At 55.0% G+C, this 26,882-nt stretch overlaps 61 non-coding genes across 61 annotated transcripts; 13 read left to right on the top strand and 48 right to left on the bottom strand.

Annotated features, from left to right (window-relative positions):
• Positions 1 to 36: 36 nt before the first annotated feature.
• Trnag-ucc lies at positions 37 to 108 on the top strand. The gene has a single exon. It is a non-coding gene; the product is annotated as a tRNA-Gly (tRNA).
• A 593-nt stretch (positions 109 to 701) lies between these two features.
• Trnai-aau lies at positions 702 to 775 on the bottom strand. The gene has a single exon. It is a non-coding gene; the product is annotated as a tRNA-Ile (tRNA).
• A 198-nt stretch (positions 776 to 973) lies between these two features.
• Trnae-uuc lies at positions 974 to 1,045 on the bottom strand. Its single transcript has one exon. It is a non-coding gene; the product is annotated as a tRNA-Glu (tRNA).
• Positions 1,046 to 1,348: 303 nt separating this feature from the next.
• Trnam-cau lies at positions 1,349 to 1,421 on the bottom strand. The gene has a single exon. It is a non-coding gene; the product is annotated as a tRNA-Met (tRNA).
• Positions 1,422 to 1,802: 381 nt separating this feature from the next.
• Positions 1,803 to 1,873, bottom strand: Trnag-gcc. The gene has a single exon. It is a non-coding gene; the product is annotated as a tRNA-Gly (tRNA).
• A 347-nt stretch (positions 1,874 to 2,220) lies between these two features.
• On the top strand, positions 2,221 to 2,292 carry Trnag-ucc. Its single transcript has one exon. It is a non-coding gene; the product is annotated as a tRNA-Gly (tRNA).
• Positions 2,293 to 2,885: 593 nt separating this feature from the next.
• Trnai-aau lies at positions 2,886 to 2,959 on the bottom strand. Its single transcript has one exon. It is a non-coding gene; the product is annotated as a tRNA-Ile (tRNA).
• Positions 2,960 to 3,157: 198 nt separating this feature from the next.
• Positions 3,158 to 3,229, bottom strand: Trnae-uuc. The gene has a single exon. It is a non-coding gene; the product is annotated as a tRNA-Glu (tRNA).
• Positions 3,230 to 3,532: 303 nt separating this feature from the next.
• Trnam-cau lies at positions 3,533 to 3,605 on the bottom strand. The gene has a single exon. It is a non-coding gene; the product is annotated as a tRNA-Met (tRNA).
• A 381-nt stretch (positions 3,606 to 3,986) lies between these two features.
• Positions 3,987 to 4,057, bottom strand: Trnag-gcc. The gene has a single exon. It is a non-coding gene; the product is annotated as a tRNA-Gly (tRNA).
• A 347-nt stretch (positions 4,058 to 4,404) lies between these two features.
• Trnag-ucc lies at positions 4,405 to 4,476 on the top strand. The gene has a single exon. It is a non-coding gene; the product is annotated as a tRNA-Gly (tRNA).
• A 593-nt stretch (positions 4,477 to 5,069) lies between these two features.
• Trnai-aau lies at positions 5,070 to 5,143 on the bottom strand. The gene has a single exon. It is a non-coding gene; the product is annotated as a tRNA-Ile (tRNA).
• A 198-nt stretch (positions 5,144 to 5,341) lies between these two features.
• On the bottom strand, positions 5,342 to 5,413 carry Trnae-uuc. The gene has a single exon. It is a non-coding gene; the product is annotated as a tRNA-Glu (tRNA).
• Positions 5,414 to 5,716: 303 nt separating this feature from the next.
• Positions 5,717 to 5,789, bottom strand: Trnam-cau. The gene has a single exon. It is a non-coding gene; the product is annotated as a tRNA-Met (tRNA).
• Positions 5,790 to 6,170: 381 nt separating this feature from the next.
• Trnag-gcc lies at positions 6,171 to 6,241 on the bottom strand. Its single transcript has one exon. It is a non-coding gene; the product is annotated as a tRNA-Gly (tRNA).
• Positions 6,242 to 6,588: 347 nt separating this feature from the next.
• On the top strand, positions 6,589 to 6,660 carry Trnag-ucc. The gene has a single exon. It is a non-coding gene; the product is annotated as a tRNA-Gly (tRNA).
• A 593-nt stretch (positions 6,661 to 7,253) lies between these two features.
• Positions 7,254 to 7,327, bottom strand: Trnai-aau. The gene has a single exon. It is a non-coding gene; the product is annotated as a tRNA-Ile (tRNA).
• Positions 7,328 to 7,525: 198 nt separating this feature from the next.
• On the bottom strand, positions 7,526 to 7,597 carry Trnae-uuc. The gene has a single exon. It is a non-coding gene; the product is annotated as a tRNA-Glu (tRNA).
• Positions 7,598 to 7,900: 303 nt separating this feature from the next.
• Positions 7,901 to 7,973, bottom strand: Trnam-cau. The gene has a single exon. It is a non-coding gene; the product is annotated as a tRNA-Met (tRNA).
• A 381-nt stretch (positions 7,974 to 8,354) lies between these two features.
• Trnag-gcc lies at positions 8,355 to 8,425 on the bottom strand. Its single transcript has one exon. It is a non-coding gene; the product is annotated as a tRNA-Gly (tRNA).
• Positions 8,426 to 8,772: 347 nt separating this feature from the next.
• Positions 8,773 to 8,844, top strand: Trnag-ucc. The gene has a single exon. It is a non-coding gene; the product is annotated as a tRNA-Gly (tRNA).
• Positions 8,845 to 9,437: 593 nt separating this feature from the next.
• Trnai-aau lies at positions 9,438 to 9,511 on the bottom strand. Its single transcript has one exon. It is a non-coding gene; the product is annotated as a tRNA-Ile (tRNA).
• Positions 9,512 to 9,709: 198 nt separating this feature from the next.
• On the bottom strand, positions 9,710 to 9,782 carry Trnae-uuc. The gene has a single exon. It is a non-coding gene; the product is annotated as a tRNA-Glu (tRNA).
• Positions 9,783 to 10,085: 303 nt separating this feature from the next.
• Trnam-cau lies at positions 10,086 to 10,158 on the bottom strand. The gene has a single exon. It is a non-coding gene; the product is annotated as a tRNA-Met (tRNA).
• Positions 10,159 to 10,539: 381 nt separating this feature from the next.
• Positions 10,540 to 10,610, bottom strand: Trnag-gcc. Its single transcript has one exon. It is a non-coding gene; the product is annotated as a tRNA-Gly (tRNA).
• Positions 10,611 to 10,957: 347 nt separating this feature from the next.
• Positions 10,958 to 11,029, top strand: Trnag-ucc. The gene has a single exon. It is a non-coding gene; the product is annotated as a tRNA-Gly (tRNA).
• A 593-nt stretch (positions 11,030 to 11,622) lies between these two features.
• On the bottom strand, positions 11,623 to 11,696 carry Trnai-aau. The gene has a single exon. It is a non-coding gene; the product is annotated as a tRNA-Ile (tRNA).
• A 198-nt stretch (positions 11,697 to 11,894) lies between these two features.
• Positions 11,895 to 11,966, bottom strand: Trnae-uuc. The gene has a single exon. It is a non-coding gene; the product is annotated as a tRNA-Glu (tRNA).
• A 303-nt stretch (positions 11,967 to 12,269) lies between these two features.
• Positions 12,270 to 12,342, bottom strand: Trnam-cau. The gene has a single exon. It is a non-coding gene; the product is annotated as a tRNA-Met (tRNA).
• A 381-nt stretch (positions 12,343 to 12,723) lies between these two features.
• Trnag-gcc lies at positions 12,724 to 12,794 on the bottom strand. Its single transcript has one exon. It is a non-coding gene; the product is annotated as a tRNA-Gly (tRNA).
• Positions 12,795 to 13,141: 347 nt separating this feature from the next.
• Positions 13,142 to 13,213, top strand: Trnag-ucc. The gene has a single exon. It is a non-coding gene; the product is annotated as a tRNA-Gly (tRNA).
• Positions 13,214 to 13,806: 593 nt separating this feature from the next.
• On the bottom strand, positions 13,807 to 13,880 carry Trnai-aau. The gene has a single exon. It is a non-coding gene; the product is annotated as a tRNA-Ile (tRNA).
• Positions 13,881 to 14,078: 198 nt separating this feature from the next.
• Trnae-uuc lies at positions 14,079 to 14,150 on the bottom strand. The gene has a single exon. It is a non-coding gene; the product is annotated as a tRNA-Glu (tRNA).
• Positions 14,151 to 14,453: 303 nt separating this feature from the next.
• On the bottom strand, positions 14,454 to 14,526 carry Trnam-cau. The gene has a single exon. It is a non-coding gene; the product is annotated as a tRNA-Met (tRNA).
• Positions 14,527 to 14,907: 381 nt separating this feature from the next.
• Trnag-gcc lies at positions 14,908 to 14,978 on the bottom strand. The gene has a single exon. It is a non-coding gene; the product is annotated as a tRNA-Gly (tRNA).
• A 347-nt stretch (positions 14,979 to 15,325) lies between these two features.
• On the top strand, positions 15,326 to 15,397 carry Trnag-ucc. The gene has a single exon. It is a non-coding gene; the product is annotated as a tRNA-Gly (tRNA).
• Positions 15,398 to 15,990: 593 nt separating this feature from the next.
• Positions 15,991 to 16,064, bottom strand: Trnai-aau. The gene has a single exon. It is a non-coding gene; the product is annotated as a tRNA-Ile (tRNA).
• Positions 16,065 to 16,262: 198 nt separating this feature from the next.
• Trnae-uuc lies at positions 16,263 to 16,334 on the bottom strand. Its single transcript has one exon. It is a non-coding gene; the product is annotated as a tRNA-Glu (tRNA).
• Positions 16,335 to 16,637: 303 nt separating this feature from the next.
• Trnam-cau lies at positions 16,638 to 16,710 on the bottom strand. The gene has a single exon. It is a non-coding gene; the product is annotated as a tRNA-Met (tRNA).
• A 381-nt stretch (positions 16,711 to 17,091) lies between these two features.
• On the bottom strand, positions 17,092 to 17,162 carry Trnag-gcc. Its single transcript has one exon. It is a non-coding gene; the product is annotated as a tRNA-Gly (tRNA).
• A 347-nt stretch (positions 17,163 to 17,509) lies between these two features.
• Positions 17,510 to 17,581, top strand: Trnag-ucc. Its single transcript has one exon. It is a non-coding gene; the product is annotated as a tRNA-Gly (tRNA).
• A 593-nt stretch (positions 17,582 to 18,174) lies between these two features.
• Trnai-aau lies at positions 18,175 to 18,248 on the bottom strand. The gene has a single exon. It is a non-coding gene; the product is annotated as a tRNA-Ile (tRNA).
• A 198-nt stretch (positions 18,249 to 18,446) lies between these two features.
• On the bottom strand, positions 18,447 to 18,518 carry Trnae-uuc. The gene has a single exon. It is a non-coding gene; the product is annotated as a tRNA-Glu (tRNA).
• Positions 18,519 to 18,821: 303 nt separating this feature from the next.
• On the bottom strand, positions 18,822 to 18,894 carry Trnam-cau. Its single transcript has one exon. It is a non-coding gene; the product is annotated as a tRNA-Met (tRNA).
• Positions 18,895 to 19,275: 381 nt separating this feature from the next.
• Positions 19,276 to 19,346, bottom strand: Trnag-gcc. The gene has a single exon. It is a non-coding gene; the product is annotated as a tRNA-Gly (tRNA).
• A 347-nt stretch (positions 19,347 to 19,693) lies between these two features.
• Positions 19,694 to 19,765, top strand: Trnag-ucc. Its single transcript has one exon. It is a non-coding gene; the product is annotated as a tRNA-Gly (tRNA).
• Positions 19,766 to 20,358: 593 nt separating this feature from the next.
• On the bottom strand, positions 20,359 to 20,432 carry Trnai-aau. The gene has a single exon. It is a non-coding gene; the product is annotated as a tRNA-Ile (tRNA).
• Positions 20,433 to 20,630: 198 nt separating this feature from the next.
• Trnae-uuc lies at positions 20,631 to 20,702 on the bottom strand. The gene has a single exon. It is a non-coding gene; the product is annotated as a tRNA-Glu (tRNA).
• Positions 20,703 to 21,005: 303 nt separating this feature from the next.
• On the bottom strand, positions 21,006 to 21,078 carry Trnam-cau. Its single transcript has one exon. It is a non-coding gene; the product is annotated as a tRNA-Met (tRNA).
• A 381-nt stretch (positions 21,079 to 21,459) lies between these two features.
• On the bottom strand, positions 21,460 to 21,530 carry Trnag-gcc. The gene has a single exon. It is a non-coding gene; the product is annotated as a tRNA-Gly (tRNA).
• Positions 21,531 to 21,877: 347 nt separating this feature from the next.
• Trnag-ucc lies at positions 21,878 to 21,949 on the top strand. Its single transcript has one exon. It is a non-coding gene; the product is annotated as a tRNA-Gly (tRNA).
• A 593-nt stretch (positions 21,950 to 22,542) lies between these two features.
• Positions 22,543 to 22,616, bottom strand: Trnai-aau. Its single transcript has one exon. It is a non-coding gene; the product is annotated as a tRNA-Ile (tRNA).
• A 198-nt stretch (positions 22,617 to 22,814) lies between these two features.
• Positions 22,815 to 22,886, bottom strand: Trnae-uuc. The gene has a single exon. It is a non-coding gene; the product is annotated as a tRNA-Glu (tRNA).
• A 303-nt stretch (positions 22,887 to 23,189) lies between these two features.
• Positions 23,190 to 23,262, bottom strand: Trnam-cau. The gene has a single exon. It is a non-coding gene; the product is annotated as a tRNA-Met (tRNA).
• A 381-nt stretch (positions 23,263 to 23,643) lies between these two features.
• Positions 23,644 to 23,714, bottom strand: Trnag-gcc. The gene has a single exon. It is a non-coding gene; the product is annotated as a tRNA-Gly (tRNA).
• A 347-nt stretch (positions 23,715 to 24,061) lies between these two features.
• Positions 24,062 to 24,133, top strand: Trnag-ucc. Its single transcript has one exon. It is a non-coding gene; the product is annotated as a tRNA-Gly (tRNA).
• Positions 24,134 to 24,726: 593 nt separating this feature from the next.
• Trnai-aau lies at positions 24,727 to 24,800 on the bottom strand. Its single transcript has one exon. It is a non-coding gene; the product is annotated as a tRNA-Ile (tRNA).
• A 198-nt stretch (positions 24,801 to 24,998) lies between these two features.
• On the bottom strand, positions 24,999 to 25,070 carry Trnae-uuc. The gene has a single exon. It is a non-coding gene; the product is annotated as a tRNA-Glu (tRNA).
• Positions 25,071 to 25,373: 303 nt separating this feature from the next.
• Positions 25,374 to 25,446, bottom strand: Trnam-cau. Its single transcript has one exon. It is a non-coding gene; the product is annotated as a tRNA-Met (tRNA).
• Positions 25,447 to 25,827: 381 nt separating this feature from the next.
• Positions 25,828 to 25,898, bottom strand: Trnag-gcc. Its single transcript has one exon. It is a non-coding gene; the product is annotated as a tRNA-Gly (tRNA).
• A 347-nt stretch (positions 25,899 to 26,245) lies between these two features.
• Positions 26,246 to 26,317, top strand: Trnag-ucc. Its single transcript has one exon. It is a non-coding gene; the product is annotated as a tRNA-Gly (tRNA).
• The last annotated feature ends 565 nt before the right edge of the window (positions 26,318 to 26,882 follow it).

Raw genomic sequence — 26,882 nt, 5'->3', positions numbered from 1 at the left:
AAGCCGACACAGCGCGGACGCGCGGCGCTCGCTTGTGCGGTGGTGGTGTAATGGTCAGCATAGTTGCGTTCCAAGCAGTTGATCCGGGTTCGATTCCCGGCCACCGCAGCAGGCTTTTAATTTCGCGTATGAGTACTTTTGCCACGCGCTCTTAAATTATTGTTTTTTCGCCCTCTTACTCGCTGCATACCAGCCCTTAGTGTGTCTCGACTTGTCTCGACTTTGCTCGGCTGACGCGAGAGCTGACGCTCTCAAATCGGCCTATATCAAAACGACAAGCACGAGAAACGACTGAGAGAGGTAAGGAGAGGCGAGGCGATGGACACACAGCACGCCCCCTTCATTTCACGGTGGCGTCTCCCTGACCGAATCGGGCTGTAGCTCCGAAAAGAAAGGAGAAACAAAAATAGGAAGTAAAAGTGCCAATAGCGCCCTGTGTTCCCATGCGCTCACCCGCCCAAGTACTGACAAGGGCCAAAGTTGTTACGCATCGGCAATCGGACATTTTCTTTCATTTTCTCTTTATCGGTTGAGAACCAGTGTATTCAAGATATTATGGCCATTGCCGAGTGAATGCTGTAGCGCTCCCCGACGAGTCGGGTTCGGATCCTCTATCAACTTCCACGCAGGGTGATGATCTTTTGGTCACCACACTCGCCAGCTGAAATCGGCGCCGCCTTTTCGTAGTAGGAAAAGAGTAGTGGCCCGTGGGGGGATCGAACCCACGACCTTCGCGTTATTAGCACGACGCTCTAACCAACTGAGCTAACGGGCCTCGGCAGATGCAGTTGCTCAGCCCTACGCTGGAAACAGGTGGCATGAAGCCGCACACCATTTCTATGGTCGTCGTGTGTCTGCTTCCCTAGTCTATATTCTGCTGACGGTCACGAAACAGTAGCTATATTGCGAGCAGGACGGGAAACGGCCGCTCGGACAGCTCAAACTTGTCACGATTCGTGTGGAAAAAATTCCGTTCCGGTACCGGGAATCGAACCCGGGCCTCCTGGGTGAAAGCCAGGTATCCTAGCCACTAGACCACACCGGATGTGGCCGTTTCGTTCGACCGTTCGTACGGTCGCTTGTCGCATTTCGTGTCGAGTGCCGCGTCGGCGCCCCCCTCTCTTTGCGAGCATCTGTGCACATACTGACTGGCAAGGCGCGCACCTCAAACGTCGCAGAGCAATGCTTTTGGCTTCATGCTCTGCTGGGAGAAGAGGAAAAGGGAAGCTGTAAGTAGCAATAACAGGAAGTAAACATTTTCCCGCTGAAGCGTTGAAACGCTGTGGATAACAAACAAGAAATACGTTGGCGCCCTAGCAACAGCACCACCATGTCACAGAAAATTAAATGCCCCGGGTGAGGATCGAACTCACGACCTTAAGATTATGAGACTTACGCGCTGCCTACTGCGCTACCGAGGCACGGGTGCACCGCTTGTCCTGGAAACTGGGTAAACACCTTACCCAATATTAGACGTAGAGACACTGTACTTCCTGGATAACGTGTTCTGTTGCTACACGTGCACTGCCGGCCCAGTTGATTGCGGTGCTGCTGCAGCTGTTGCAACGATAGGCAGCACTCCTTGTCGTTGAAGTTCAGTGCCTCGGAGGCACCCGGACCCAGCAACTTGTGAGGCCAGGCCGACGCTAGTCTGTAGAACATGATGCGAGCGTCCTAGTGGGGACCCGCGAGTGCTGCGTTCTCGGTCCTTCTCAAGGGAAATCCAGCTACACATTCTTGTGGATCGTGCATCTCAAGCGCTCAAGCCACGCGGCAGCATTATCGCGGGAAAAGCAAAATGATGCATCGGCCGGGAATCGAACCCGGGCCGCCCGCGTGGCAGGCGAGCATTCTACCACTGAACCACCGATGCTCGGGCCAGCGGTAACTTGACGCTGCTTGCCGAGCAGATGTCTCAAGGGAAAGTGGGACTGCCGTCAAGCGCCGTAGCATTCTGTGGAAAAGATGCTGCAGACGCTGAATCCTGCACTGCACTGCTCTGCTTAAAAATGCCGCCAGAACGCGGTCCTCTGCGTACTCTTGCGTTGCCGGCGCCCAACTCTTGCCAAAGGATGCGAAATGTGCGCGGATACGCTGTCCGAATGCGTCTGGATGTGCTCCCCTAGCCTGCCTCGAAATGCGCCTGCCAGGTACGATCACCTTCGGCCGCTGCCGACTGGCGGGAAGCCGACACAGCGCGGACGCGCGGCGCTCGCTTGTGCGGTGGTGGTGTAATGGTCAGCATAGTTGCGTTCCAAGCAGTTGATCCGGGTTCGATTCCCGGCCACCGCAGCAGGCTTTTAATTTCGCGTATGAGTACTTTTGCCACGCGCTCTTAAATTATTGTTTTTTCGCCCTCTTACTCGCTGCATACCAGCCCTTAGTGTGTCTCGACTTGTCTCGACTTTGCTCGGCTGACGCGAGAGCTGACGCTCTCAAATCGGCCTATATCAAAACGACAAGCACGAGAAACGACTGAGAGAGGTAAGGAGAGGCGAGGCGATGGACACACAGCACGCCCCCTTCATTTCACGGTGGCGTCTCCCTGACCGAATCGGGCTGTAGCTCCGAAAAGAAAGGAGAAACAAAAATAGGAAGTAAAAGTGCCAATAGCGCCCTGTGTTCCCATGCGCTCACCCGCCCAAGTACTGACAAGGGCCAAAGTTGTTACGCATCGGCAATCGGACATTTTCTTTCATTTTCTCTTTATCGGTTGAGAACCAGTGTATTCAAGATATTATGGCCATTGCCGAGTGAATGCTGTAGCGCTCCCCGACGAGTCGGGTTCGGATCCTCTATCAACTTCCACGCAGGGTGATGATCTTTTGGTCACCACACTCGCCAGCTGAAATCGGCGCCGCCTTTTCGTAGTAGGAAAAGAGTAGTGGCCCGTGGGGGGATCGAACCCACGACCTTCGCGTTATTAGCACGACGCTCTAACCAACTGAGCTAACGGGCCTCGGCAGATGCAGTTGCTCAGCCCTACGCTGGAAACAGGTGGCATGAAGCCGCACACCATTTCTATGGTCGTCGTGTGTCTGCTTCCCTAGTCTATATTCTGCTGACGGTCACGAAACAGTAGCTATATTGCGAGCAGGACGGGAAACGGCCGCTCGGACAGCTCAAACTTGTCACGATTCGTGTGGAAAAAATTCCGTTCCGGTACCGGGAATCGAACCCGGGCCTCCTGGGTGAAAGCCAGGTATCCTAGCCACTAGACCACACCGGATGTGGCCGTTTCGTTCGACCGTTCGTACGGTCGCTTGTCGCATTTCGTGTCGAGTGCCGCGTCGGCGCCCCCCTCTCTTTGCGAGCATCTGTGCACATACTGACTGGCAAGGCGCGCACCTCAAACGTCGCAGAGCAATGCTTTTGGCTTCATGCTCTGCTGGGAGAAGAGGAAAAGGGAAGCTGTAAGTAGCAATAACAGGAAGTAAACATTTTCCCGCTGAAGCGTTGAAACGCTGTGGATAACAAACAAGAAATACGTTGGCGCCCTAGCAACAGCACCACCATGTCACAGAAAATTAAATGCCCCGGGTGAGGATCGAACTCACGACCTTAAGATTATGAGACTTACGCGCTGCCTACTGCGCTACCGAGGCACGGGTGCACCGCTTGTCCTGGAAACTGGGTAAACACCTTACCCAATATTAGACGTAGAGACACTGTACTTCCTGGATAACGTGTTCTGTTGCTACACGTGCACTGCCGGCCCAGTTGATTGCGGTGCTGCTGCAGCTGTTGCAACGATAGGCAGCACTCCTTGTCGTTGAAGTTCAGTGCCTCGGAGGCACCCGGACCCAGCAACTTGTGAGGCCAGGCCGACGCTAGTCTGTAGAACATGATGCGAGCGTCCTAGTGGGGACCCGCGAGTGCTGCGTTCTCGGTCCTTCTCAAGGGAAATCCAGCTACACATTCTTGTGGATCGTGCATCTCAAGCGCTCAAGCCACGCGGCAGCATTATCGCGGGAAAAGCAAAATGATGCATCGGCCGGGAATCGAACCCGGGCCGCCCGCGTGGCAGGCGAGCATTCTACCACTGAACCACCGATGCTCGGGCCAGCGGTAACTTGACGCTGCTTGCCGAGCAGATGTCTCAAGGGAAAGTGGGACTGCCGTCAAGCGCCGTAGCATTCTGTGGAAAAGATGCTGCAGACGCTGAATCCTGCACTGCACTGCTCTGCTTAAAAATGCCGCCAGAACGCGGTCCTCTGCGTACTCTTGCGTTGCCGGCGCCCAACTCTTGCCAAAGGATGCGAAATGTGCGCGGATACGCTGTCCGAATGCGTCTGGATGTGCTCCCCTAGCCTGCCTCGAAATGCGCCTGCCAGGTACGATCACCTTCGGCCGCTGCCGACTGGCGGGAAGCCGACACAGCGCGGACGCGCGGCGCTCGCTTGTGCGGTGGTGGTGTAATGGTCAGCATAGTTGCGTTCCAAGCAGTTGATCCGGGTTCGATTCCCGGCCACCGCAGCAGGCTTTTAATTTCGCGTATGAGTACTTTTGCCACGCGCTCTTAAATTATTGTTTTTTCGCCCTCTTACTCGCTGCATACCAGCCCTTAGTGTGTCTCGACTTGTCTCGACTTTGCTCGGCTGACGCGAGAGCTGACGCTCTCAAATCGGCCTATATCAAAACGACAAGCACGAGAAACGACTGAGAGAGGTAAGGAGAGGCGAGGCGATGGACACACAGCACGCCCCCTTCATTTCACGGTGGCGTCTCCCTGACCGAATCGGGCTGTAGCTCCGAAAAGAAAGGAGAAACAAAAATAGGAAGTAAAAGTGCCAATAGCGCCCTGTGTTCCCATGCGCTCACCCGCCCAAGTACTGACAAGGGCCAAAGTTGTTACGCATCGGCAATCGGACATTTTCTTTCATTTTCTCTTTATCGGTTGAGAACCAGTGTATTCAAGATATTATGGCCATTGCCGAGTGAATGCTGTAGCGCTCCCCGACGAGTCGGGTTCGGATCCTCTATCAACTTCCACGCAGGGTGATGATCTTTTGGTCACCACACTCGCCAGCTGAAATCGGCGCCGCCTTTTCGTAGTAGGAAAAGAGTAGTGGCCCGTGGGGGGATCGAACCCACGACCTTCGCGTTATTAGCACGACGCTCTAACCAACTGAGCTAACGGGCCTCGGCAGATGCAGTTGCTCAGCCCTACGCTGGAAACAGGTGGCATGAAGCCGCACACCATTTCTATGGTCGTCGTGTGTCTGCTTCCCTAGTCTATATTCTGCTGACGGTCACGAAACAGTAGCTATATTGCGAGCAGGACGGGAAACGGCCGCTCGGACAGCTCAAACTTGTCACGATTCGTGTGGAAAAAATTCCGTTCCGGTACCGGGAATCGAACCCGGGCCTCCTGGGTGAAAGCCAGGTATCCTAGCCACTAGACCACACCGGATGTGGCCGTTTCGTTCGACCGTTCGTACGGTCGCTTGTCGCATTTCGTGTCGAGTGCCGCGTCGGCGCCCCCCTCTCTTTGCGAGCATCTGTGCACATACTGACTGGCAAGGCGCGCACCTCAAACGTCGCAGAGCAATGCTTTTGGCTTCATGCTCTGCTGGGAGAAGAGGAAAAGGGAAGCTGTAAGTAGCAATAACAGGAAGTAAACATTTTCCCGCTGAAGCGTTGAAACGCTGTGGATAACAAACAAGAAATACGTTGGCGCCCTAGCAACAGCACCACCATGTCACAGAAAATTAAATGCCCCGGGTGAGGATCGAACTCACGACCTTAAGATTATGAGACTTACGCGCTGCCTACTGCGCTACCGAGGCACGGGTGCACCGCTTGTCCTGGAAACTGGGTAAACACCTTACCCAATATTAGACGTAGAGACACTGTACTTCCTGGATAACGTGTTCTGTTGCTACACGTGCACTGCCGGCCCAGTTGATTGCGGTGCTGCTGCAGCTGTTGCAACGATAGGCAGCACTCCTTGTCGTTGAAGTTCAGTGCCTCGGAGGCACCCGGACCCAGCAACTTGTGAGGCCAGGCCGACGCTAGTCTGTAGAACATGATGCGAGCGTCCTAGTGGGGACCCGCGAGTGCTGCGTTCTCGGTCCTTCTCAAGGGAAATCCAGCTACACATTCTTGTGGATCGTGCATCTCAAGCGCTCAAGCCACGCGGCAGCATTATCGCGGGAAAAGCAAAATGATGCATCGGCCGGGAATCGAACCCGGGCCGCCCGCGTGGCAGGCGAGCATTCTACCACTGAACCACCGATGCTCGGGCCAGCGGTAACTTGACGCTGCTTGCCGAGCAGATGTCTCAAGGGAAAGTGGGACTGCCGTCAAGCGCCGTAGCATTCTGTGGAAAAGATGCTGCAGACGCTGAATCCTGCACTGCACTGCTCTGCTTAAAAATGCCGCCAGAACGCGGTCCTCTGCGTACTCTTGCGTTGCCGGCGCCCAACTCTTGCCAAAGGATGCGAAATGTGCGCGGATACGCTGTCCGAATGCGTCTGGATGTGCTCCCCTAGCCTGCCTCGAAATGCGCCTGCCAGGTACGATCACCTTCGGCCGCTGCCGACTGGCGGGAAGCCGACACAGCGCGGACGCGCGGCGCTCGCTTGTGCGGTGGTGGTGTAATGGTCAGCATAGTTGCGTTCCAAGCAGTTGATCCGGGTTCGATTCCCGGCCACCGCAGCAGGCTTTTAATTTCGCGTATGAGTACTTTTGCCACGCGCTCTTAAATTATTGTTTTTTCGCCCTCTTACTCGCTGCATACCAGCCCTTAGTGTGTCTCGACTTGTCTCGACTTTGCTCGGCTGACGCGAGAGCTGACGCTCTCAAATCGGCCTATATCAAAACGACAAGCACGAGAAACGACTGAGAGAGGTAAGGAGAGGCGAGGCGATGGACACACAGCACGCCCCCTTCATTTCACGGTGGCGTCTCCCTGACCGAATCGGGCTGTAGCTCCGAAAAGAAAGGAGAAACAAAAATAGGAAGTAAAAGTGCCAATAGCGCCCTGTGTTCCCATGCGCTCACCCGCCCAAGTACTGACAAGGGCCAAAGTTGTTACGCATCGGCAATCGGACATTTTCTTTCATTTTCTCTTTATCGGTTGAGAACCAGTGTATTCAAGATATTATGGCCATTGCCGAGTGAATGCTGTAGCGCTCCCCGACGAGTCGGGTTCGGATCCTCTATCAACTTCCACGCAGGGTGATGATCTTTTGGTCACCACACTCGCCAGCTGAAATCGGCGCCGCCTTTTCGTAGTAGGAAAAGAGTAGTGGCCCGTGGGGGGATCGAACCCACGACCTTCGCGTTATTAGCACGACGCTCTAACCAACTGAGCTAACGGGCCTCGGCAGATGCAGTTGCTCAGCCCTACGCTGGAAACAGGTGGCATGAAGCCGCACACCATTTCTATGGTCGTCGTGTGTCTGCTTCCCTAGTCTATATTCTGCTGACGGTCACGAAACAGTAGCTATATTGCGAGCAGGACGGGAAACGGCCGCTCGGACAGCTCAAACTTGTCACGATTCGTGTGGAAAAAATTCCGTTCCGGTACCGGGAATCGAACCCGGGCCTCCTGGGTGAAAGCCAGGTATCCTAGCCACTAGACCACACCGGATGTGGCCGTTTCGTTCGACCGTTCGTACGGTCGCTTGTCGCATTTCGTGTCGAGTGCCGCGTCGGCGCCCCCCTCTCTTTGCGAGCATCTGTGCACATACTGACTGGCAAGGCGCGCACCTCAAACGTCGCAGAGCAATGCTTTTGGCTTCATGCTCTGCTGGGAGAAGAGGAAAAGGGAAGCTGTAAGTAGCAATAACAGGAAGTAAACATTTTCCCGCTGAAGCGTTGAAACGCTGTGGATAACAAACAAGAAATACGTTGGCGCCCTAGCAACAGCACCACCATGTCACAGAAAATTAAATGCCCCGGGTGAGGATCGAACTCACGACCTTAAGATTATGAGACTTACGCGCTGCCTACTGCGCTACCGAGGCACGGGTGCACCGCTTGTCCTGGAAACTGGGTAAACACCTTACCCAATATTAGACGTAGAGACACTGTACTTCCTGGATAACGTGTTCTGTTGCTACACGTGCACTGCCGGCCCAGTTGATTGCGGTGCTGCTGCAGCTGTTGCAACGATAGGCAGCACTCCTTGTCGTTGAAGTTCAGTGCCTCGGAGGCACCCGGACCCAGCAACTTGTGAGGCCAGGCCGACGCTAGTCTGTAGAACATGATGCGAGCGTCCTAGTGGGGACCCGCGAGTGCTGCGTTCTCGGTCCTTCTCAAGGGAAATCCAGCTACACATTCTTGTGGATCGTGCATCTCAAGCGCTCAAGCCACGCGGCAGCATTATCGCGGGAAAAGCAAAATGATGCATCGGCCGGGAATCGAACCCGGGCCGCCCGCGTGGCAGGCGAGCATTCTACCACTGAACCACCGATGCTCGGGCCAGCGGTAACTTGACGCTGCTTGCCGAGCAGATGTCTCAAGGGAAAGTGGGACTGCCGTCAAGCGCCGTAGCATTCTGTGGAAAAGATGCTGCAGACGCTGAATCCTGCACTGCACTGCTCTGCTTAAAAATGCCGCCAGAACGCGGTCCTCTGCGTACTCTTGCGTTGCCGGCGCCCAACTCTTGCCAAAGGATGCGAAATGTGCGCGGATACGCTGTCCGAATGCGTCTGGATGTGCTCCCCTAGCCTGCCTCGAAATGCGCCTGCCAGGTACGATCACCTTCGGCCGCTGCCGACTGGCGGGAAGCCGACACAGCGCGGACGCGCGGCGCTCGCTTGTGCGGTGGTGGTGTAATGGTCAGCATAGTTGCGTTCCAAGCAGTTGATCCGGGTTCGATTCCCGGCCACCGCAGCAGGCTTTTAATTTCGCGTATGAGTACTTTTGCCACGCGCTCTTAAATTATTGTTTTTTCGCCCTCTTACTCGCTGCATACCAGCCCTTAGTGTGTCTCGACTTGTCTCGACTTTGCTCGGCTGACGCGAGAGCTGACGCTCTCAAATCGGCCTATATCAAAACGACAAGCACGAGAAACGACTGAGAGAGGTAAGGAGAGGCGAGGCGATGGACACACAGCACGCCCCCTTCATTTCACGGTGGCGTCTCCCTGACCGAATCGGGCTGTAGCTCCGAAAAGAAAGGAGAAACAAAAATAGGAAGTAAAAGTGCCAATAGCGCCCTGTGTTCCCATGCGCTCACCCGCCCAAGTACTGACAAGGGCCAAAGTTGTTACGCATCGGCAATCGGACATTTTCTTTCATTTTCTCTTTATCGGTTGAGAACCAGTGTATTCAAGATATTATGGCCATTGCCGAGTGAATGCTGTAGCGCTCCCCGACGAGTCGGGTTCGGATCCTCTATCAACTTCCACGCAGGGTGATGATCTTTTGGTCACCACACTCGCCAGCTGAAATCGGCGCCGCCTTTTCGTAGTAGGAAAAGAGTAGTGGCCCGTGGGGGGATCGAACCCACGACCTTCGCGTTATTAGCACGACGCTCTAACCAACTGAGCTAACGGGCCTCGGCAGATGCAGTTGCTCAGCCCTACGCTGGAAACAGGTGGCATGAAGCCGCACACCATTTCTATGGTCGTCGTGTGTCTGCTTCCCTAGTCTATATTCTGCTGACGGTCACGAAACAGTAGCTATATTGCGAGCAGGACGGGAAACGGCCGCTCGGACAGCTCAAACTTGTCACGATTCGTGTGGAAAAAATTCCGTTCCGGTACCGGGAAATCGAACCCGGGCCTCCTGGGTGAAAGCCAGGTATCCTAGCCACTAGACCACACCGGATGTGGCCGTTTCGTTCGACCGTTCGTACGGTCGCTTGTCGCATTTCGTGTCGAGTGCCGCGTCGGCGCCCCCCTCTCTTTGCGAGCATCTGTGCACATACTGACTGGCAAGGCGCGCACCTCAAACGTCGCAGAGCAATGCTTTTGGCTTCATGCTCTGCTGGGAGAAGAGGAAAAGGGAAGCTGTAAGTAGCAATAACAGGAAGTAAACATTTTCCCGCTGAAGCGTTGAAACGCTGTGGATAACAAACAAGAAATACGTTGGCGCCCTAGCAACAGCACCACCATGTCACAGAAAATTAAATGCCCCGGGTGAGGATCGAACTCACGACCTTAAGATTATGAGACTTACGCGCTGCCTACTGCGCTACCGAGGCACGGGTGCACCGCTTGTCCTGGAAACTGGGTAAACACCTTACCCAATATTAGACGTAGAGACACTGTACTTCCTGGATAACGTGTTCTGTTGCTACACGTGCACTGCCGGCCCAGTTGATTGCGGTGCTGCTGCAGCTGTTGCAACGATAGGCAGCACTCCTTGTCGTTGAAGTTCAGTGCCTCGGAGGCACCCGGACCCAGCAACTTGTGAGGCCAGGCCGACGCTAGTCTGTAGAACATGATGCGAGCGTCCTAGTGGGGACCCGCGAGTGCTGCGTTCTCGGTCCTTCTCAAGGGAAATCCAGCTACACATTCTTGTGGATCGTGCATCTCAAGCGCTCAAGCCACGCGGCAGCATTATCGCGGGAAAAGCAAAATGATGCATCGGCCGGGAATCGAACCCGGGCCGCCCGCGTGGCAGGCGAGCATTCTACCACTGAACCACCGATGCTCGGGCCAGCGGTAACTTGACGCTGCTTGCCGAGCAGATGTCTCAAGGGAAAGTGGGACTGCCGTCAAGCGCCGTAGCATTCTGTGGAAAAGATGCTGCAGACGCTGAATCCTGCACTGCACTGCTCTGCTTAAAAATGCCGCCAGAACGCGGTCCTCTGCGTACTCTTGCGTTGCCGGCGCCCAACTCTTGCCAAAGGATGCGAAATGTGCGCGGATACGCTGTCCGAATGCGTCTGGATGTGCTCCCCTAGCCTGCCTCGAAATGCGCCTGCCAGGTACGATCACCTTCGGCCGCTGCCGACTGGCGGGAAGCCGACACAGCGCGGACGCGCGGCGCTCGCTTGTGCGGTGGTGGTGTAATGGTCAGCATAGTTGCGTTCCAAGCAGTTGATCCGGGTTCGATTCCCGGCCACCGCAGCAGGCTTTTAATTTCGCGTATGAGTACTTTTGCCACGCGCTCTTAAATTATTGTTTTTTCGCCCTCTTACTCGCTGCATACCAGCCCTTAGTGTGTCTCGACTTGTCTCGACTTTGCTCGGCTGACGCGAGAGCTGACGCTCTCAAATCGGCCTATATCAAAACGACAAGCACGAGAAACGACTGAGAGAGGTAAGGAGAGGCGAGGCGATGGACACACAGCACGCCCCCTTCATTTCACGGTGGCGTCTCCCTGACCGAATCGGGCTGTAGCTCCGAAAAGAAAGGAGAAACAAAAATAGGAAGTAAAAGTGCCAATAGCGCCCTGTGTTCCCATGCGCTCACCCGCCCAAGTACTGACAAGGGCCAAAGTTGTTACGCATCGGCAATCGGACATTTTCTTTCATTTTCTCTTTATCGGTTGAGAACCAGTGTATTCAAGATATTATGGCCATTGCCGAGTGAATGCTGTAGCGCTCCCCGACGAGTCGGGTTCGGATCCTCTATCAACTTCCACGCAGGGTGATGATCTTTTGGTCACCACACTCGCCAGCTGAAATCGGCGCCGCCTTTTCGTAGTAGGAAAAGAGTAGTGGCCCGTGGGGGGATCGAACCCACGACCTTCGCGTTATTAGCACGACGCTCTAACCAACTGAGCTAACGGGCCTCGGCAGATGCAGTTGCTCAGCCCTACGCTGGAAACAGGTGGCATGAAGCCGCACACCATTTCTATGGTCGTCGTGTGTCTGCTTCCCTAGTCTATATTCTGCTGACGGTCACGAAACAGTAGCTATATTGCGAGCAGGACGGGAAACGGCCGCTCGGACAGCTCAAACTTGTCACGATTCGTGTGGAAAAAATTCCGTTCCGGTACCGGGAATCGAACCCGGGCCTCCTGGGTGAAAGCCAGGTATCCTAGCCACTAGACCACACCGGATGTGGCCGTTTCGTTCGACCGTTCGTACGGTCGCTTGTCGCATTTCGTGTCGAGTGCCGCGTCGGCGCCCCCCTCTCTTTGCGAGCATCTGTGCACATACTGACTGGCAAGGCGCGCACCTCAAACGTCGCAGAGCAATGCTTTTGGCTTCATGCTCTGCTGGGAGAAGAGGAAAAGGGAAGCTGTAAGTAGCAATAACAGGAAGTAAACATTTTCCCGCTGAAGCGTTGAAACGCTGTGGATAACAAACAAGAAATACGTTGGCGCCCTAGCAACAGCACCACCATGTCACAGAAAATTAAATGCCCCGGGTGAGGATCGAACTCACGACCTTAAGATTATGAGACTTACGCGCTGCCTACTGCGCTACCGAGGCACGGGTGCACCGCTTGTCCTGGAAACTGGGTAAACACCTTACCCAATATTAGACGTAGAGACACTGTACTTCCTGGATAACGTGTTCTGTTGCTACACGTGCACTGCCGGCCCAGTTGATTGCGGTGCTGCTGCAGCTGTTGCAACGATAGGCAGCACTCCTTGTCGTTGAAGTTCAGTGCCTCGGAGGCACCCGGACCCAGCAACTTGTGAGGCCAGGCCGACGCTAGTCTGTAGAACATGATGCGAGCGTCCTAGTGGGGACCCGCGAGTGCTGCGTTCTCGGTCCTTCTCAAGGGAAATCCAGCTACACATTCTTGTGGATCGTGCATCTCAAGCGCTCAAGCCACGCGGCAGCATTATCGCGGGAAAAGCAAAATGATGCATCGGCCGGGAATCGAACCCGGGCCGCCCGCGTGGCAGGCGAGCATTCTACCACTGAACCACCGATGCTCGGGCCAGCGGTAACTTGACGCTGCTTGCCGAGCAGATGTCTCAAGGGAAAGTGGGACTGCCGTCAAGCGCCGTAGCATTCTGTGGAAAAGATGCTGCAGACGCTGAATCCTGCACTGCACTGCTCTGCTTAAAAATGCCGCCAGAACGCGGTCCTCTGCGTACTCTTGCGTTGCCGGCGCCCAACTCTTGCCAAAGGATGCGAAATGTGCGCGGATACGCTGTCCGAATGCGTCTGGATGTGCTCCCCTAGCCTGCCTCGAAATGCGCCTGCCAGGTACGATCACCTTCGGCCGCTGCCGACTGGCGGGAAGCCGACACAGCGCGGACGCGCGGCGCTCGCTTGTGCGGTGGTGGTGTAATGGTCAGCATAGTTGCGTTCCAAGCAGTTGATCCGGGTTCGATTCCCGGCCACCGCAGCAGGCTTTTAATTTCGCGTATGAGTACTTTTGCCACGCGCTCTTAAATTATTGTTTTTTCGCCCTCTTACTCGCTGCATACCAGCCCTTAGTGTGTCTCGACTTGTCTCGACTTTGCTCGGCTGACGCGAGAGCTGACGCTCTCAAATCGGCCTATATCAAAACGACAAGCACGAGAAACGACTGAGAGAGGTAAGGAGAGGCGAGGCGATGGACACACAGCACGCCCCCTTCATTTCACGGTGGCGTCTCCCTGACCGAATCGGGCTGTAGCTCCGAAAAGAAAGGAGAAACAAAAATAGGAAGTAAAAGTGCCAATAGCGCCCTGTGTTCCCATGCGCTCACCCGCCCAAGTACTGACAAGGGCCAAAGTTGTTACGCATCGGCAATCGGACATTTTCTTTCATTTTCTCTTTATCGGTTGAGAACCAGTGTATTCAAGATATTATGGCCATTGCCGAGTGAATGCTGTAGCGCTCCCCGACGAGTCGGGTTCGGATCCTCTATCAACTTCCACGCAGGGTGATGATCTTTTGGTCACCACACTCGCCAGCTGAAATCGGCGCCGCCTTTTCGTAGTAGGAAAAGAGTAGTGGCCCGTGGGGGGATCGAACCCACGACCTTCGCGTTATTAGCACGACGCTCTAACCAACTGAGCTAACGGGCCTCGGCAGATGCAGTTGCTCAGCCCTACGCTGGAAACAGGTGGCATGAAGCCGCACACCATTTCTATGGTCGTCGTGTGTCTGCTTCCCTAGTCTATATTCTGCTGACGGTCACGAAACAGTAGCTATATTGCGAGCAGGACGGGAAACGGCCGCTCGGACAGCTCAAACTTGTCACGATTCGTGTGGAAAAAATTCCGTTCCGGTACCGGGAATCGAACCCGGGCCTCCTGGGTGAAAGCCAGGTATCCTAGCCACTAGACCACACCGGATGTGGCCGTTTCGTTCGACCGTTCGTACGGTCGCTTGTCGCATTTCGTGTCGAGTGCCGCGTCGGCGCCCCCCTCTCTTTGCGAGCATCTGTGCACATACTGACTGGCAAGGCGCGCACCTCAAACGTCGCAGAGCAATGCTTTTGGCTTCATGCTCTGCTGGGAGAAGAGGAAAAGGGAAGCTGTAAGTAGCAATAACAGGAAGTAAACATTTTCCCGCTGAAGCGTTGAAACGCTGTGGATAACAAACAAGAAATACGTTGGCGCCCTAGCAACAGCACCACCATGTCACAGAAAATTAAATGCCCCGGGTGAGGATCGAACTCACGACCTTAAGATTATGAGACTTACGCGCTGCCTACTGCGCTACCGAGGCACGGGTGCACCGCTTGTCCTGGAAACTGGGTAAACACCTTACCCAATATTAGACGTAGAGACACTGTACTTCCTGGATAACGTGTTCTGTTGCTACACGTGCACTGCCGGCCCAGTTGATTGCGGTGCTGCTGCAGCTGTTGCAACGATAGGCAGCACTCCTTGTCGTTGAAGTTCAGTGCCTCGGAGGCACCCGGACCCAGCAACTTGTGAGGCCAGGCCGACGCTAGTCTGTAGAACATGATGCGAGCGTCCTAGTGGGGACCCGCGAGTGCTGCGTTCTCGGTCCTTCTCAAGGGAAATCCAGCTACACATTCTTGTGGATCGTGCATCTCAAGCGCTCAAGCCACGCGGCAGCATTATCGCGGGAAAAGCAAAATGATGCATCGGCCGGGAATCGAACCCGGGCCGCCCGCGTGGCAGGCGAGCATTCTACCACTGAACCACCGATGCTCGGGCCAGCGGTAACTTGACGCTGCTTGCCGAGCAGATGTCTCAAGGGAAAGTGGGACTGCCGTCAAGCGCCGTAGCATTCTGTGGAAAAGATGCTGCAGACGCTGAATCCTGCACTGCACTGCTCTGCTTAAAAATGCCGCCAGAACGCGGTCCTCTGCGTACTCTTGCGTTGCCGGCGCCCAACTCTTGCCAAAGGATGCGAAATGTGCGCGGATACGCTGTCCGAATGCGTCTGGATGTGCTCCCCTAGCCTGCCTCGAAATGCGCCTGCCAGGTACGATCACCTTCGGCCGCTGCCGACTGGCGGGAAGCCGACACAGCGCGGACGCGCGGCGCTCGCTTGTGCGGTGGTGGTGTAATGGTCAGCATAGTTGCGTTCCAAGCAGTTGATCCGGGTTCGATTCCCGGCCACCGCAGCAGGCTTTTAATTTCGCGTATGAGTACTTTTGCCACGCGCTCTTAAATTATTGTTTTTTCGCCCTCTTACTCGCTGCATACCAGCCCTTAGTGTGTCTCGACTTGTCTCGACTTTGCTCGGCTGACGCGAGAGCTGACGCTCTCAAATCGGCCTATATCAAAACGACAAGCACGAGAAACGACTGAGAGAGGTAAGGAGAGGCGAGGCGATGGACACACAGCACGCCCCCTTCATTTCACGGTGGCGTCTCCCTGACCGAATCGGGCTGTAGCTCCGAAAAGAAAGGAGAAACAAAAATAGGAAGTAAAAGTGCCAATAGCGCCCTGTGTTCCCATGCGCTCACCCGCCCAAGTACTGACAAGGGCCAAAGTTGTTACGCATCGGCAATCGGACATTTTCTTTCATTTTCTCTTTATCGGTTGAGAACCAGTGTATTCAAGATATTATGGCCATTGCCGAGTGAATGCTGTAGCGCTCCCCGACGAGTCGGGTTCGGATCCTCTATCAACTTCCACGCAGGGTGATGATCTTTTGGTCACCACACTCGCCAGCTGAAATCGGCGCCGCCTTTTCGTAGTAGGAAAAGAGTAGTGGCCCGTGGGGGGATCGAACCCACGACCTTCGCGTTATTAGCACGACGCTCTAACCAACTGAGCTAACGGGCCTCGGCAGATGCAGTTGCTCAGCCCTACGCTGGAAACAGGTGGCATGAAGCCGCACACCATTTCTATGGTCGTCGTGTGTCTGCTTCCCTAGTCTATATTCTGCTGACGGTCACGAAACAGTAGCTATATTGCGAGCAGGACGGGAAACGGCCGCTCGGACAGCTCAAACTTGTCACGATTCGTGTGGAAAAAATTCCGTTCCGGTACCGGGAATCGAACCCGGGCCTCCTGGGTGAAAGCCAGGTATCCTAGCCACTAGACCACACCGGATGTGGCCGTTTCGTTCGACCGTTCGTACGGTCGCTTGTCGCATTTCGTGTCGAGTGCCGCGTCGGCGCCCCCCTCTCTTTGCGAGCATCTGTGCACATACTGACTGGCAAGGCGCGCACCTCAAACGTCGCAGAGCAATGCTTTTGGCTTCATGCTCTGCTGGGAGAAGAGGAAAAGGGAAGCTGTAAGTAGCAATAACAGGAAGTAAACATTTTCCCGCTGAAGCGTTGAAACGCTGTGGATAACAAACAAGAAATACGTTGGCGCCCTAGCAACAGCACCACCATGTCACAGAAAATTAAATGCCCCGGGTGAGGATCGAACTCACGACCTTAAGATTATGAGACTTACGCGCTGCCTACTGCGCTACCGAGGCACGGGTGCACCGCTTGTCCTGGAAACTGGGTAAACACCTTACCCAATATTAGACGTAGAGACACTGTACTTCCTGGATAACGTGTTCTGTTGCTACACGTGCACTGCCGGCCCAGTTGATTGCGGTGCTGCTGCAGCTGTTGCAACGATAGGCAGCACTCCTTGTCGTTGAAGTTCAGTGCCTCGGAGGCACCCGGACCCAGCAACTTGTGAGGCCAGGCCGACGCTAGTCTGTAGAACATGATGCGAGCGTCCTAGTGGGGACCCGCGAGTGCTGCGTTCTCGGTCCTTCTCAAGGGAAATCCAGCTACACATTCTTGTGGATCGTGCATCTCAAGCGCTCAAGCCACGCGGCAGCATTATCGCGGGAAAAGCAAAATGATGCATCGGCCGGGAATCGAACCCGGGCCGCCCGCGTGGCAGGCGAGCATTCTACCACTGAACCACCGATGCTCGGGCCAGCGGTAACTTGACGCTGCTTGCCGAGCAGATGTCTCAAGGGAAAGTGGGACTGCCGTCAAGCGCCGTAGCATTCTGTGGAAAAGATGCTGCAGACGCTGAATCCTGCACTGCACTGCTCTGCTTAAAAATGCCGCCAGAACGCGGTCCTCTGCGTACTCTTGCGTTGCCGGCGCCCAACTCTTGCCAAAGGATGCGAAATGTGCGCGGATACGCTGTCCGAATGCGTCTGGATGTGCTCCCCTAGCCTGCCTCGAAATGCGCCTGCCAGGTACGATCACCTTCGGCCGCTGCCGACTGGCGGGAAGCCGACACAGCGCGGACGCGCGGCGCTCGCTTGTGCGGTGGTGGTGTAATGGTCAGCATAGTTGCGTTCCAAGCAGTTGATCCGGGTTCGATTCCCGGCCACCGCAGCAGGCTTTTAATTTCGCGTATGAGTACTTTTGCCACGCGCTCTTAAATTATTGTTTTTTCGCCCTCTTACTCGCTGCATACCAGCCCTTAGTGTGTCTCGACTTGTCTCGACTTTGCTCGGCTGACGCGAGAGCTGACGCTCTCAAATCGGCCTATATCAAAACGACAAGCACGAGAAACGACTGAGAGAGGTAAGGAGAGGCGAGGCGATGGACACACAGCACGCCCCCTTCATTTCACGGTGGCGTCTCCCTGACCGAATCGGGCTGTAGCTCCGAAAAGAAAGGAGAAACAAAAATAGGAAGTAAAAGTGCCAATAGCGCCCTGTGTTCCCATGCGCTCACCCGCCCAAGTACTGACAAGGGCCAAAGTTGTTACGCATCGGCAATCGGACATTTTCTTTCATTTTCTCTTTATCGGTTGAGAACCAGTGTATTCAAGATATTATGGCCATTGCCGAGTGAATGCTGTAGCGCTCCCCGACGAGTCGGGTTCGGATCCTCTATCAACTTCCACGCAGGGTGATGATCTTTTGGTCACCACACTCGCCAGCTGAAATCGGCGCCGCCTTTTCGTAGTAGGAAAAGAGTAGTGGCCCGTGGGGGGATCGAACCCACGACCTTCGCGTTATTAGCACGACGCTCTAACCAACTGAGCTAACGGGCCTCGGCAGATGCAGTTGCTCAGCCCTACGCTGGAAACAGGTGGCATGAAGCCGCACACCATTTCTATGGTCGTCGTGTGTCTGCTTCCCTAGTCTATATTCTGCTGACGGTCACGAAACAGTAGCTATATTGCGAGCAGGACGGGAAACGGCCGCTCGGACAGCTCAAACTTGTCACGATTCGTGTGGAAAAAATTCCGTTCCGGTACCGGGAATCGAACCCGGGCCTCCTGGGTGAAAGCCAGGTATCCTAGCCACTAGACCACACCGGATGTGGCCGTTTCGTTCGACCGTTCGTACGGTCGCTTGTCGCATTTCGTGTCGAGTGCCGCGTCGGCGCCCCCCTCTCTTTGCGAGCATCTGTGCACATACTGACTGGCAAGGCGCGCACCTCAAACGTCGCAGAGCAATGCTTTTGGCTTCATGCTCTGCTGGGAGAAGAGGAAAAGGGAAGCTGTAAGTAGCAATAACAGGAAGTAAACATTTTCCCGCTGAAGCGTTGAAACGCTGTGGATAACAAACAAGAAATACGTTGGCGCCCTAGCAACAGCACCACCATGTCACAGAAAATTAAATGCCCCGGGTGAGGATCGAACTCACGACCTTAAGATTATGAGACTTACGCGCTGCCTACTGCGCTACCGAGGCACGGGTGCACCGCTTGTCCTGGAAACTGGGTAAACACCTTACCCAATATTAGACGTAGAGACACTGTACTTCCTGGATAACGTGTTCTGTTGCTACACGTGCACTGCCGGCCCAGTTGATTGCGGTGCTGCTGCAGCTGTTGCAACGATAGGCAGCACTCCTTGTCGTTGAAGTTCAGTGCCTCGGAGGCACCCGGACCCAGCAACTTGTGAGGCCAGGCCGACGCTAGTCTGTAGAACATGATGCGAGCGTCCTAGTGGGGACCCGCGAGTGCTGCGTTCTCGGTCCTTCTCAAGGGAAATCCAGCTACACATTCTTGTGGATCGTGCATCTCAAGCGCTCAAGCCACGCGGCAGCATTATCGCGGGAAAAGCAAAATGATGCATCGGCCGGGAATCGAACCCGGGCCGCCCGCGTGGCAGGCGAGCATTCTACCACTGAACCACCGATGCTCGGGCCAGCGGTAACTTGACGCTGCTTGCCGAGCAGATGTCTCAAGGGAAAGTGGGACTGCCGTCAAGCGCCGTAGCATTCTGTGGAAAAGATGCTGCAGACGCTGAATCCTGCACTGCACTGCTCTGCTTAAAAATGCCGCCAGAACGCGGTCCTCTGCGTACTCTTGCGTTGCCGGCGCCCAACTCTTGCCAAAGGATGCGAAATGTGCGCGGATACGCTGTCCGAATGCGTCTGGATGTGCTCCCCTAGCCTGCCTCGAAATGCGCCTGCCAGGTACGATCACCTTCGGCCGCTGCCGACTGGCGGGAAGCCGACACAGCGCGGACGCGCGGCGCTCGCTTGTGCGGTGGTGGTGTAATGGTCAGCATAGTTGCGTTCCAAGCAGTTGATCCGGGTTCGATTCCCGGCCACCGCAGCAGGCTTTTAATTTCGCGTATGAGTACTTTTGCCACGCGCTCTTAAATTATTGTTTTTTCGCCCTCTTACTCGCTGCATACCAGCCCTTAGTGTGTCTCGACTTGTCTCGACTTTGCTCGGCTGACGCGAGAGCTGACGCTCTCAAATCGGCCTATATCAAAACGACAAGCACGAGAAACGACTGAGAGAGGTAAGGAGAGGCGAGGCGATGGACACACAGCACGCCCCCTTCATTTCACGGTGGCGTCTCCCTGACCGAATCGGGCTGTAGCTCCGAAAAGAAAGGAGAAACAAAAATAGGAAGTAAAAGTGCCAATAGCGCCCTGTGTTCCCATGCGCTCACCCGCCCAAGTACTGACAAGGGCCAAAGTTGTTACGCATCGGCAATCGGACATTTTCTTTCATTTTCTCTTTATCGGTTGAGAACCAGTGTATTCAAGATATTATGGCCATTGCCGAGTGAATGCTGTAGCGCTCCCCGACGAGTCGGGTTCGGATCCTCTATCAACTTCCACGCAGGGTGATGATCTTTTGGTCACCACACTCGCCAGCTGAAATCGGCGCCGCCTTTTCGTAGTAGGAAAAGAGTAGTGGCCCGTGGGGGGATCGAACCCACGACCTTCGCGTTATTAGCACGACGCTCTAACCAACTGAGCTAACGGGCCTCGGCAGATGCAGTTGCTCAGCCCTACGCTGGAAACAGGTGGCATGAAGCCGCACACCATTTCTATGGTCGTCGTGTGTCTGCTTCCCTAGTCTATATTCTGCTGACGGTCACGAAACAGTAGCTATATTGCGAGCAGGACGGGAAACGGCCGCTCGGACAGCTCAAACTTGTCACGATTCGTGTGGAAAAAATTCCGTTCCGGTACCGGGAATCGAACCCGGGCCTCCTGGGTGAAAGCCAGGTATCCTAGCCACTAGACCACACCGGATGTGGCCGTTTCGTTCGACCGTTCGTACGGTCGCTTGTCGCATTTCGTGTCGAGTGCCGCGTCGGCGCCCCCCTCTCTTTGCGAGCATCTGTGCACATACTGACTGGCAAGGCGCGCACCTCAAACGTCGCAGAGCAATGCTTTTGGCTTCATGCTCTGCTGGGAGAAGAGGAAAAGGGAAGCTGTAAGTAGCAATAACAGGAAGTAAACATTTTCCCGCTGAAGCGTTGAAACGCTGTGGATAACAAACAAGAAATACGTTGGCGCCCTAGCAACAGCACCACCATGTCACAGAAAATTAAATGCCCCGGGTGAGGATCGAACTCACGACCTTAAGATTATGAGACTTACGCGCTGCCTACTGCGCTACCGAGGCACGGGTGCACCGCTTGTCCTGGAAACTGGGTAAACACCTTACCCAATATTAGACGTAGAGACACTGTACTTCCTGGATAACGTGTTCTGTTGCTACACGTGCACTGCCGGCCCAGTTGATTGCGGTGCTGCTGCAGCTGTTGCAACGATAGGCAGCACTCCTTGTCGTTGAAGTTCAGTGCCTCGGAGGCACCCGGACCCAGCAACTTGTGAGGCCAGGCCGACGCTAGTCTGTAGAACATGATGCGAGCGTCCTAGTGGGGACCCGCGAGTGCTGCGTTCTCGGTCCTTCTCAAGGGAAATCCAGCTACACATTCTTGTGGATCGTGCATCTCAAGCGCTCAAGCCACGCGGCAGCATTATCGCGGGAAAAGCAAAATGATGCATCGGCCGGGAATCGAACCCGGGCCGCCCGCGTGGCAGGCGAGCATTCTACCACTGAACCACCGATGCTCGGGCCAGCGGTAACTTGACGCTGCTTGCCGAGCAGATGTCTCAAGGGAAAGTGGGACTGCCGTCAAGCGCCGTAGCATTCTGTGGAAAAGATGCTGCAGACGCTGAATCCTGCACTGCACTGCTCTGCTTAAAAATGCCGCCAGAACGCGGTCCTCTGCGTACTCTTGCGTTGCCGGCGCCCAACTCTTGCCAAAGGATGCGAAATGTGCGCGGATACGCTGTCCGAATGCGTCTGGATGTGCTCCCCTAGCCTGCCTCGAAATGCGCCTGCCAGGTACGATCACCTTCGGCCGCTGCCGACTGGCGGGAAGCCGACACAGCGCGGACGCGCGGCGCTCGCTTGTGCGGTGGTGGTGTAATGGTCAGCATAGTTGCGTTCCAAGCAGTTGATCCGGGTTCGATTCCCGGCCACCGCAGCAGGCTTTTAATTTCGCGTATGAGTACTTTTGCCACGCGCTCTTAAATTATTGTTTTTTCGCCCTCTTACTCGCTGCATACCAGCCCTTAGTGTGTCTCGACTTGTCTCGACTTTGCTCGGCTGACGCGAGAGCTGACGCTCTCAAATCGGCCTATATCAAAACGACAAGCACGAGAAACGACTGAGAGAGGTAAGGAGAGGCGAGGCGATGGACACACAGCACGCCCCCTTCATTTCACGGTGGCGTCTCCCTGACCGAATCGGGCTGTAGCTCCGAAAAGAAAGGAGAAACAAAAATAGGAAGTAAAAGTGCCAATAGCGCCCTGTGTTCCCATGCGCTCACCCGCCCAAGTACTGACAAGGGCCAAAGTTGTTACGCATCGGCAATCGGACATTTTCTTTCATTTTCTCTTTATCGGTTGAGAACCAGTGTATTCAAGATATTATGGCCATTGCCGAGTGAATGCTGTAGCGCTCCCCGACGAGTCGGGTTCGGATCCTCTATCAACTTCCACGCAGGGTGATGATCTTTTGGTCACCACACTCGCCAGCTGAAATCGGCGCCGCCTTTTCGTAGTAGGAAAAGAGTAGTGGCCCGTGGGGGGATCGAACCCACGACCTTCGCGTTATTAGCACGACGCTCTAACCAACTGAGCTAACGGGCCTCGGCAGATGCAGTTGCTCAGCCCTACGCTGGAAACAGGTGGCATGAAGCCGCACACCATTTCTATGGTCGTCGTGTGTCTGCTTCCCTAGTCTATATTCTGCTGACGGTCACGAAACAGTAGCTATATTGCGAGCAGGACGGGAAACGGCCGCTCGGACAGCTCAAACTTGTCACGATTCGTGTGGAAAAAATTCCGTTCCGGTACCGGGAATCGAACCCGGGCCTCCTGGGTGAAAGCCAGGTATCCTAGCCACTAGACCACACCGGATGTGGCCGTTTCGTTCGACCGTTCGTACGGTCGCTTGTCGCATTTCGTGTCGAGTGCCGCGTCGGCGCCCCCCTCTCTTTGCGAGCATCTGTGCACATACTGACTGGCAAGGCGCGCACCTCAAACGTCGCAGAGCAATGCTTTTGGCTTCATGCTCTGCTGGGAGAAGAGGAAAAGGGAAGCTGTAAGTAGCAATAACAGGAAGTAAACATTTTCCCGCTGAAGCGTTGAAACGCTGTGGATAACAAACAAGAAATACGTTGGCGCCCTAGCAACAGCACCACCATGTCACAGAAAATTAAATGCCCCGGGTGAGGATCGAACTCACGACCTTAAGATTATGAGACTTACGCGCTGCCTACTGCGCTACCGAGGCACGGGTGCACCGCTTGTCCTGGAAACTGGGTAAACACCTTACCCAATATTAGACGTAGAGACACTGTACTTCCTGGATAACGTGTTCTGTTGCTACACGTGCACTGCCGGCCCAGTTGATTGCGGTGCTGCTGCAGCTGTTGCAACGATAGGCAGCACTCCTTGTCGTTGAAGTTCAGTGCCTCGGAGGCACCCGGACCCAGCAACTTGTGAGGCCAGGCCGACGCTAGTCTGTAGAACATGATGCGAGCGTCCTAGTGGGGACCCGCGAGTGCTGCGTTCTCGGTCCTTCTCAAGGGAAATCCAGCTACACATTCTTGTGGATCGTGCATCTCAAGCGCTCAAGCCACGCGGCAGCATTATCGCGGGAAAAGCAAAATGATGCATCGGCCGGGAATCGAACCCGGGCCGCCCGCGTGGCAGGCGAGCATTCTACCACTGAACCACCGATGCTCGGGCCAGCGGTAACTTGACGCTGCTTGCCGAGCAGATGTCTCAAGGGAAAGTGGGACTGCCGTCAAGCGCCGTAGCATTCTGTGGAAAAGATGCTGCAGACGCTGAATCCTGCACTGCACTGCTCTGCTTAAAAATGCCGCCAGAACGCGGTCCTCTGCGTACTCTTGCGTTGCCGGCGCCCAACTCTTGCCAAAGGATGCGAAATGTGCGCGGATACGCTGTCCGAATGCGTCTGGATGTGCTCCCCTAGCCTGCCTCGAAATGCGCCTGCCAGGTACGATCACCTTCGGCCGCTGCCGACTGGCGGGAAGCCGACACAGCGCGGACGCGCGGCGCTCGCTTGTGCGGTGGTGGTGTAATGGTCAGCATAGTTGCGTTCCAAGCAGTTGATCCGGGTTCGATTCCCGGCCACCGCAGCAGGCTTTTAATTTCGCGTATGAGTACTTTTGCCACGCGCTCTTAAATTATTGTTTTTTCGCCCTCTTACTCGCTGCATACCAGCCCTTAGTGTGTCTCGACTTGTCTCGACTTTGCTCGGCTGACGCGAGAGCTGACGCTCTCAAATCGGCCTATATCAAAACGACAAGCACGAGAAACGACTGAGAGAGGTAAGGAGAGGCGAGGCGATGGACACACAGCACGCCCCCTTCATTTCACGGTGGCGTCTCCCTGACCGAATCGGGCTGTAGCTCCGAAAAGAAAGGAGAAACAAAAATAGGAAGTAAAAGTGCCAATAGCGCCCTGTGTTCCCATGCGCTCACCCGCCCAAGTACTGACAAGGGCCAAAGTTGTTACGCATCGGCAATCGGACATTTTCTTTCATTTTCTCTTTATCGGTTGAGAACCAGTGTATTCAAGATATTATGGCCATTGCCGAGTGAATGCTGTAGCGCTCCCCGACGAGTCGGGTTCGGATCCTCTATCAACTTCCACGCAGGGTGATGATCTTTTGGTCACCACACTCGCCAGCTGAAATCGGCGCCGCCTTTTCGTAGTAGGAAAAGAGTAGTGGCCCGTGGGGGGATCGAACCCACGACCTTCGCGTTATTAGCACGACGCTCTAACCAACTGAGCTAACGGGCCTCGGCAGATGCAGTTGCTCAGCCCTACGCTGGAAACAGGTGGCATGAAGCCGCACACCATTTCTATGGTCGTCGTGTGTCTGCTTCCCTAGTCTATATTCTGCTGACGGTCACGAAACAGTAGCTATATTGCGAGCAGGACGGGAAACGGCCGCTCGGACAGCTCAAACTTGTCACGATTCGTGTGGAAAAAATTCCGTTCCGGTACCGGGAATCGAACCCGGGCCTCCTGGGTGAAAGCCAGGTATCCTAGCCACTAGACCACACCGGATGTGGCCGTTTCGTTCGACCGTTCGTACGGTCGCTTGTCGCATTTCGTGTCGAGTGCCGCGTCGGCGCCCCCCTCTCTTTGCGAGCATCTGTGCACATACTGACTGGCAAGGCGCGCACCTCAAACGTCGCAGAGCAATGCTTTTGGCTTCATGCTCTGCTGGGAGAAGAGGAAAAGGGAAGCTGTAAGTAGCAATAACAGGAAGTAAACATTTTCCCGCTGAAGCGTTGAAACGCTGTGGATAACAAACAAGAAATACGTTGGCGCCCTAGCAACAGCACCACCATGTCACAGAAAATTAAATGCCCCGGGTGAGGATCGAACTCACGACCTTAAGATTATGAGACTTACGCGCTGCCTACTGCGCTACCGAGGCACGGGTGCACCGCTTGTCCTGGAAACTGGGTAAACACCTTACCCAATATTAGACGTAGAGACACTGTACTTCCTGGATAACGTGTTCTGTTGCTACACGTGCACTGCCGGCCCAGTTGATTGCGGTGCTGCTGCAGCTGTTGCAACGATAGGCAGCACTCCTTGTCGTTGAAGTTCAGTGCCTCGGAGGCACCCGGACCCAGCAACTTGTGAGGCCAGGCCGACGCTAGTCTGTAGAACATGATGCGAGCGTCCTAGTGGGGACCCGCGAGTGCTGCGTTCTCGGTCCTTCTCAAGGGAAATCCAGCTACACATTCTTGTGGATCGTGCATCTCAAGCGCTCAAGCCACGCGGCAGCATTATCGCGGGAAAAGCAAAATGATGCATCGGCCGGGAATCGAACCCGGGCCGCCCGCGTGGCAGGCGAGCATTCTACCACTGAACCACCGATGCTCGGGCCAGCGGTAACTTGACGCTGCTTGCCGAGCAGATGTCTCAAGGGAAAGTGGGACTGCCGTCAAGCGCCGTAGCATTCTGTGGAAAAGATGCTGCAGACGCTGAATCCTGCACTGCACTGCTCTGCTTAAAAATGCCGCCAGAACGCGGTCCTCTGCGTACTCTTGCGTTGCCGGCGCCCAACTCTTGCCAAAGGATGCGAAATGTGCGCGGATACGCTGTCCGAATGCGTCTGGATGTGCTCCCCTAGCCTGCCTCGAAATGCGCCTGCCAGGTACGATCACCTTCGGCCGCTGCCGACTGGCGGGAAGCCGACACAGCGCGGACGCGCGGCGCTCGCTTGTGCGGTGGTGGTGTAATGGTCAGCATAGTTGCGTTCCAAGCAGTTGATCCGGGTTCGATTCCCGGCCACCGCAGCAGGCTTTTAATTTCGCGTATGAGTACTTTTGCCACGCGCTCTTAAATTATTGTTTTTTCGCCCTCTTACTCGCTGCATACCAGCCCTTAGTGTGTCTCGACTTGTCTCGACTTTGCTCGGCTGACGCGAGAGCTGACGCTCTCAAATCGGCCTATATCAAAACGACAAGCACGAGAAACGACTGAGAGAGGTAAGGAGAGGCGAGGCGATGGACACACAGCACGCCCCCTTCATTTCACGGTGGCGTCTCCCTGACCGAATCGGGCTGTAGCTCCGAAAAGAAAGGAGAAACAAAAATAGGAAGTAAAAGTGCCAATAGCGCCCTGTGTTCCCATGCGCTCACCCGCCCAAGTACTGACAAGGGCCAAAGTTGTTACGCATCGGCAATCGGACATTTTCTTTCATTTTCTCTTTATCGGTTGAGAACCAGTGTATTCAAGATATTATGGCCATTGCCGAGTGAATGCTGTAGCGCTCCCCGACGAGTCGGGTTCGGATCCTCTATCAACTTCCACGCAGGGTGATGATCTTTTGGTCACCACACTCGCCAGCTGAAATCGGCG

Source organism: Schistocerca piceifrons, unplaced genomic scaffold (genome assembly GCF_021461385.2).
Source record: "Schistocerca piceifrons isolate TAMUIC-IGC-003096 unplaced genomic scaffold, iqSchPice1.1 HiC_scaffold_675, whole genome shotgun sequence".
NCBI lineage: Eukaryota > Metazoa > Arthropoda > Insecta > Orthoptera > Acrididae > Schistocerca > Schistocerca piceifrons.
This window is presented reverse-complemented; position numbering and strand designations above follow the sequence as displayed.